Here is an 8,497-nt window from a genome sequence, read left to right as displayed (position 1 = left end):
GCGAGTGTTGAGATTTCTTATCACTGTCCCGAAATTTAATATTACAGGCAGTCCCACAACAGCTTTGTTTTGGATTGCCTCTAGGCTCTACCTTATTTATTCATAAGATTACTCGTTCCTAACCCCTTTTTTGTCATCAGATTGATAATTTTATCATTATTCAAAAATTTGTTATTGTAAAAAAAATTGTTCGAATTTGATGACACGTTAATAAATTATTTTAGTTTTATGATGAAGGCCAAATTAATTTTTACCTTATGATGGTGTCTTGCATTTGAGATTAGCAAAAGCAATGGACTATTAGTATCCTTTTACCTATGTTTTGTGAAGTAACTGATCTATAGCTTTAGGTGGAGCTTACACATCCCTTTGCCTCAATTTGCAATCTTTGTGCTATTCGACTACTTTGTTACCCAACATCAAATCACGCCTCCAAAAGGAAGACATAGTGTTAACCGTTCAGTAATTGGGGATAGGATACATGGGCCAAGTTCGGTTCTTTTTCAAGTTTCACTTCTAAAAAGAGTTCATTTTGCTCCCTTTTCTTGAGCATTACATAAAGCTCCAGTTTTCTTCCTTCTCCCTTTGGGGTGTTGCTTGAAGTTGGTGATGGCTGACCAAGGTGCTGACAGTGTTGTGACGAGAGAATACAGGAAAGGAAACTGGACGGTTAATGAAACATTGGTATTGATTGAGACAAAGAAGATGGATGATGAGAGAAGAATGAAGAGAAGTGAAGATAGTGAAGGAGCAAACCAACAGAGCTGAGATGGAAATGGGTGGAAGATTATTGTTGGAGAAAAGGGTGTTTGAGAAGCCAAAACCAGTGCAACGACAAGTGGGAAAATCTCTTCAGGGACTACAAGAAAGTGAGAGAGCACCAAAGGAGAATAGCTGATAGAGGAGGAGAAGGGACTAACACTGGTGAAGCCACTTCTTATTGGGAGATGGAGAAGAATGAAAAAAAAAGTAAAGAATTTGCCTAGCAACATGTTGCGCCTCATATATGAGCGTCTGGAGGAGGTGGTGGAGAAGAAAAGAGATCAAAGGGTGGAGGCTGCTGCTGCTGGCTTAGGTTCCATTCTCAATACACCTTATGTTATGGACAGACCAATTACCAGAGTGCTAACTTCATTGCCTCCTCTATTGCAACATCAACTTTCAGCTCCCATTCCCACTGGAATTCCATTAAGTCTATCAGCACCGCCTACAGCTGCTCCTGCATCACTAGTACAACCACCTCCCCTTTCACGTGCTCAGCCATTGCCCATAGTAGGTACTTCTTCCCTCTCTCTCATTACCCCTACATGAAGGGTTGCTTTAAGCCTTTGAATTTGTTTAGCAAGTTTTGATATTCCATGTTAGAGACCGGTTTTTATGATGATGGTGTGATTAATTGTGCGTTTTAGTAGCATCCAATTTATTGCTTCATTGTTTTCGGAAGGGGTGAGAGTTGGCAGATTTAATCACTTATAATTACTCCCCGTGTAGCACCCTAAACTAGTACGACACATAGTCGACCAATCAGAATGCCACATGGAACACCAGAATGGCTAACGAAGTTTTTTCTTTTAAAATGACCAGTTGTAATTACTCATGCTAATATAAATCAACTACAATTTAAATAAAATAGTTTACATTAGGAGCTCCCAAAATGATGTTTAAATCATACAGACCATAGTATAAAATGAGTTACGACTCATACAAAAAATATACAATTCGTGATTCACAAATATACATGCCCTCTAAAGATAAACTCGATACGTACTTTGCACTAGCTGGGTCTAGATTGCTGCTGACAAAAATTCTTGGACTGCTCCTAGACTAACCTGCGTAAGGAAACAAATTCCAAACACTGAGCTAACTAGCATAGTTCCACATTAACAACTAAGCCATTCAAAAAGTGTTCATGACATGCTCAAGCTATCAAGTCTACTGCTATCTGTTCTACTAGCCCATTACTTGAGTGTTGGACCTTGCGCCCAAGCTAGTATGCTTTAAAATTGTTTTAGTAAGTATTCTTGAATACTCACTCTCTACGCTATGGTAGACATCATGGTTCGGCTGAGAGTTCTGCATCTCGGAGCTCACACACCCCTCTAGTCTACCCTGGATATGACCCCCGAAATTCTCTGTATAGGAACCATACCCCTGACTAACCCACCATTTCTTTTAAAGAGTGTTAAGACCTCGACAAACATAGTTATTCAGAAGGGCCTCGACCCTACCTAAGGATATCCAGACTGAATCTATAGTATTGTTGACTCTGCTAGCTTTTCTGAAGGAACTCGGGTGTCCTGGTCATTTTTCCGAGCATTCAAACAAGGTTAGTTTTATGTCATCTTAATAAATCTTGTTTCTAGGTGTAATTAATCTCATTCATATTCTCACTTGCAGTCTTATTTGATGATAAAAAGGAGTCTTGGGGTACCTCAAGTCTTATTCCCTTAAAAACTGACATTTTTTCCCAAAACAGACTGAAAGTATCGATACTAACCCAAGAGTATTGATACTACCGAAAAAGTTTCGATACTTTATATAAGTATCAATACTTTTAAACATTCTGTTATGCCTAGTTTTGAAACTTTATGCGAGTTTCAAAACTATGACCCAAAGTTTGGATTCTCTTGAAAGAGTATCGATACTGTTGCCTAGAAACTCACGAATATGCCCAAAACGTAGAACTAGTATCGATACTATCCCAATAGTATCGATACTTTACCTACAGAAAACCATATAACACATACTAAAGTGCTATAATTCAATCCCAAAGACCTTTGTGAGGTCCCCAAATATGCTTAAAGTTTTATTTGATCAAAAAGGGTCATAATAGAGGCTTTAAACACATTTAAAACTCTAAAACAAGAATTTCACCATGAAAATGCTTATCATGCTCAACTCAACCATTTAAACTATTTTGAACTTCTAATGACTCACTAAGAGCATAGAAGAGTTGCAAAGGTTTTATCTTGCTTCTTGGATGGGTAGAAACTTTCTCAACTCACTCAAGAATCAATTTTTCTTTTCCTTTAGCTCTTGAACTTTCTCCTATCTCATTCACTAAACAAAATGAGAAAATGGATAACCAATCCATATAGGGGTTGAATGACATCTAAACAAACTTCCTATAACTCAAAACTTAGCTAGAATTCATAGATTCTCACAAAACTCTCAAGACTCATTTTTGGTTCCATGGATAGAAACTAGTGAAAGGGAACTCAAAATGAAGCTAGAAAGATGAGGTTGAATAATCTTACCTTGGATGGATCCAACTAGGAAGATAAAATCTTACTTAAAGAAGATAGAAGTAGAGAGAAAGATGAGAAAATAGGAAGAGTCTTTGGTGAGTTGAGTAAGGAGGGTTGTTCCCGGTAAAAACATAATTTAAACGTGGATTTTTAGCTTTCAAAATAGCTATGGGTAAACTACACTTTTAGTCCTTATACTTTTATTTCATAATTTATTCGTTACCCTTCATTAACTCTCTTGGATCCTAACTCAAGCCCACTAACAATAATTTGATCCAACTAAAATAATATAAGATCCAATGACTCAACTTTGGGTTTTGGGTTGACCCAGAATACTAACTCGGGATTCAGGGCGTTTCACCATTTGTCGTGAATTTTCTGTTAGTATTGATTGATTATATATATTTTGTTTTGGAGATGTGTGATAGCTTATATTCTAATACGAGGGAGCATTCAGACTTACCAACAAAGAGAAGGAAAATATAAGGTAATGGTGAAGGTACCAGTGGGGGCACATCAAGTGCAAACAAGACAAATGAAGTGGGCACTGCAATCTCTAAAAGTGCTTCCATTATAGCAAAAGCCATCAGGGCCAGTGAGGAGAGAGAGGAGAGGAGACATAGAGATATAGTTAATTTGCACGAGAGAAGACTAAAGATGGAGGAATTCAAGACAGAGAAAAACAAAAGAGGCCTTGATGGTCTGGTCAATGCCATTCACAATCTTGCTAATTCCATTCACAATCTTGCTAATTCCATCATTGCTTTAGCTTCCCACGATAACCAGTCAGCGCCCAAGTGAAGTCATATTCACTAATTGATTATAAAAGAAAAAAGAAATTGCCCATTAATCATATTGAGTTACTGCTTCTTCACAGAATACGAGTATATTCATTGGTGAAAAGTATATCTCAAGTTGTACATTTGTAGGCTCTTTACACACTGCTTTGCAATCAATTACTACTAACGTATATATGCTAACAACTTAACTAACAGTTAACAAACCCCTAACAATTATTGACTCAACTATCTATTTGCATGCATACGTATACGTAAGCTGCATATGCCTCTAATATTCCCCCTGCATCTTCACCTTCATTCCTTCATCGTAGCACAACACACACTTTGTCTCAAAAATCCTCAAACGCTTCTTTTGACAACGATTTAGTGAGTCCATCAGCCACTTGGTGTACAGTAGGCATATAATTAACACAAATATGCCCAACAACCACCTTTTCCCTTACAAAATGTAAATCCAATTCAACATGCTTGGACTATGCATGATAAATTGGATTGACACTCATGGCCACTACATTCGTGTTGTCACACCAAATCATCGATTTCCCTTGCTACTGAACACCAAGATCAGTTAACAATGTGCTAATCCATGTGACTTCAGCTACAGCATCGGTGACACTTTTGTATTCGGCTTCCATGGTTGACCTAGATACCGACCATTGCTTCTTCGAACTCCACCTAACAAGGTATTTTCCTATGAATACTCCATAGCCCGATACTGATCGTCGATCATCTAGGTTGGCACCCCAGTCTGCATCTGCAAAGGCTGAGACCAACGTTTTGTTGTCAATTGGTGAGAACAATAACCCATAGTTTACAGTACATGCTAGGTACCTAAGAATTCTTTTTACTGTAGCAGAGTGTGTTACTCGGGGTGCATGCATGAACTGAGCAACTTTGCCTACACTCAATGATAAGTCAGGTAGAGTGTGACAAAGTTAAAGTAGCGAACCAACAATACTACTATATTCGCTTGCATCCTCCAGCAGTTCTCCTTCCTCTCGAGACAGCTTACAAGCCAAGGTCATAGGTGTAGCACATACATCAACTGTTTTCATACCAGCCTTTTCTAGTAATTCTAATGCAAACTTCTTTTGGCTAAGCACAAGTGACTTGCTACTCCTTAACACTTCAATCCCTATGAAATAACTCAATGCTCCCAAATCCTTGAGAGAAAACTTCTCTTGCAGCATATCAACGACTGTTTTAATCACATGCGAGGATCTTGTCGTGATCAGTATGCCGTCCACATACACTAATAGGTACACTCGACCACCGCCAATGTCTTTAAAGAACAACGATGGGTCTGCTCGTGAAACTTGAAAACCTATCTCCAACAATGCTTCCTTCAGCTTGGAGTGCCAATTGCGGGGTGCTTGCTTTAACCCATACAACGTATTATGTAATTTGTACACCAAGGAAGAGCCATCATAAGATAATTGCTCGAAACCTGGTGATTGTTGCATGAATACATCCTCCTTAAGATCTACATTGAGGAAGGCATTGTTTATGTCTATGTGTCTCAATTCCCATGCATTTGAAACTGCCAATGTAAGAATAACATTTACTGTGGAGAATTTAACTACTGTATTGAAAGTGTCACAAAAATCATGTTCAGGAACTTGAGTGAATCCCTTGGCCACTAATCGGGCCTTATACTAATGAATGAAGCCATCATGATTCCGTTTTAGTTTAAACAACCATCTGCAGCCAACTGTCGTTCATCCAGGGGGAAGTTTAACTAGCGACCATGTCTTATTCCTCTGTAAAGCATCAATTTCTGCCTGAACTGCATTCTTCAATTCTGAATACTGCATTGCTTCATGTACACTCTTAGGAAAAGCATCATCAAAGTGACTAGAGAATGCTTTTGGTTTAAAAATACCACACTTACTCCTCGTCAGTATTGGATGGATGTTTTGTAGCTGACGTGTTCCAGTGTGTTCACCAAGCTCTTGTATTACTGTTTTCCCACTGGTACTGGTATCACCATGTACTTCCAAGTTTTTAGCAGTGCCTACCTCTTCAGAATGTTCTTCCTCATTGTCTAGTTGTCCCGAATGCTGATCAATATGGCCATTGCTACTAGCCTGCAGGTTAAGGCTGTTTCCCATAAGGTTGTTTCCCACATGTGAGTCAGGCTCTCCATGCATATTGACACTCCCCTCATAAGTTTTTGATTCATGCAAACCCTGATTACTATCACCTTGCATGTTTATAAGCTGTTTGATATTTGAAACTATTTCAAGTTCCTGAGGACAACACATGTTTTTGTCAGGACAAGCCGAAATGTTGCATCTTTCTTTAAAAGGAACCTTCCATTTATTGAATACCACGTGCCTCGATACATAGACTCGACCATCACGAGCTAAGCATTGAAATCCTTTGTGTTGTGGGCTAACACCCAAATATGTGCAGGGCTGAGATTGAAAGTTCAGCTTGTGCTTCTGAAACGGTCGAAGGTGGGGAAAACAAAGACATCCAAAGACTCTAAGCATTTTTTAGTTTGGTTGCTTTCCATACAGCTTCTCGAAGGGAGATATTTCTTGTAGCACCTTTGTTGGCAGTTAGTTAATAAGACCAATTGCAGTAACAATTGCATAAGACCAAAATTTTATGGGCATCGAGGCTTGAGACAATAGAACCAGTGCCAATTCAACTAGATGGCGATGTCTTCTTTCGACCTTACCATTTTTATCAGACGTATGTGGGCATGTCAACCTATGAACAATACTAGCCTTGGCCAAAATGTAAGTGAAGGATCGAAACTCCCCACCCCAGTCACTTTGGACTACTTTGATAGATTTTCCAAACTGTGTGTGTACCATTTTCTAAAACAGTTGAAAGGCTACAACAACTTGAGACTTTGTGCGAAGCAAGTAAAGCCATGTATGTTGAGTGAAGGTATCAACAAACAATATATAATACCGAAAACCGTTTGAAGCAACATGAGGAGGCCCCCATAGATCGGTATGAACAAGCTGAAAGGGAGAATTGTATTCAGTAATGGATTGAACAAATGGTAGTTTGTGACTTTTGCCTACATGACAGGCAGAACAACCTTTGTTTACATCAAAGGAAAGTTTTACATCAACAAGTTTTGCTATTTTATTCAGAGTGTCAAAAGAGGGGTGACCCAATCGCCTATGCCATAGCTCATCCACTAGAAAAGACTTTGAAGCTATATTGACATCTCCCTTCACTGTTGTACAGACTTTCTCAAATGAGTATAAGCCATCTACTTCTTCACCACTTAACAAGACTTGTCCAATTGCTTAATCACGCACATAGCATTTCTTGGTATGGAATTCAAGGAAGACATTGTTATCCCTAGCAAGCTTAGAGACTGAGAGACGGTTTTTGGTTATTTGAGGGGCATGTAACAAATTATTTAGCAATAACACACGAGAAGTAGAAGGCATAACAGCTTTCCCAACCCTATCAATATCAAGTGTTACTCCATTACCTACAGTAAGCTTACCTGGTCCAAGAAATTCATATTGGTTTATCATATTAGATGCATAAGGGGTAACATGGTGTGTGGCCCCCAAGTCCACTACCCATCGATCAACAGTTGCAGTAACTACATTTGCCTGTGGTTGCATGCTAGGAGAAGAGGCATCCAAGCATCATTTAGAGCAATATTCACAATTTTGATTACCTTTTCCAGAAGAATAACGTGCGTTCCCTGAGCCTTCTTTGGTTGAACCATAGCTATCAGTTGTAACATAGGTGAATTCTTCATCATATCGATGTCATCATCGATCAACTAAATGGCCAAGTTTACCACAGAGTTGGCACTATAACCTGGTTCTCCCACGCCCCCTACCATGATTTCTCATACCAGGTCCATTATTAGAACGATTTGTCCTGGAATCTTGACGATTAGAAGCATTGAAAGACCCACGATCTATACTGCCCTAAGCTAGGTTTGCACTAACAGGCAGTAGATCAACTTGTTCATCAAACCCCGCCAAATGAGATTCAACATCCATTAGCATTGTGTAAATGCTATCTAACGATAATGTTTCTTTCATAGTGGTTATAATAGCCATAAATGACTGATATTCGCGTGGCAAACCTTTCAAGATTCTAACAATGTGCTCAATATGTGAGATAGCACTCCCACAAGAAGCTAGTGTATCACACACCTCTTTTAACCGAGTAAGGTAAGTGCGCATGTTTTCACCGCCTTTCTTCAACGAGCAAAGTTTGTAATGGAGATTCATTAATGCTATTGTGGACCTGTTTGCAAAGAACTGTAGCACTGTTCGCCAAACTGCTGCAGCAGTTTCTGCTCCCATGAACTGGGAAGAAGATGAGGGTTGATGGTTGATAGCAACCAAGAAGCAACAACACTATCTTGTGCAATAAATTCTTCATAGCTTTCATTAACGTGTTCCTCGCCATCATCATCTAGCACAGTTTCTGGTGGAGGCATCATGGCTCCGA

General features: G+C 39.1%; 1 pseudogene; it reads left to right on the top strand.

The window, feature by feature from the left end:
* Nucleotides 1-526: 526 nt before the first annotated feature.
* Nucleotides 527-4,081, top strand: LOC120216856 (annotated as a pseudogene).
* The last annotated feature ends 4,416 nt before the right edge of the window (nucleotides 4,082-8,497 follow it).

This window comes from Hibiscus syriacus, unplaced genomic scaffold (genome assembly GCF_006381635.1).
Source record: "Hibiscus syriacus cultivar Baekdansim isolate YM2019G1 unplaced genomic scaffold, ASM638163v2 tig00110174_pilon, whole genome shotgun sequence".
Classification (NCBI taxonomy): Eukaryota; Viridiplantae; Streptophyta; class Magnoliopsida; order Malvales; family Malvaceae; genus Hibiscus; species Hibiscus syriacus.
Note: the sequence above shows the minus strand (reverse complement) of the source record. Positions and strands in the feature narration are given on the sequence as shown.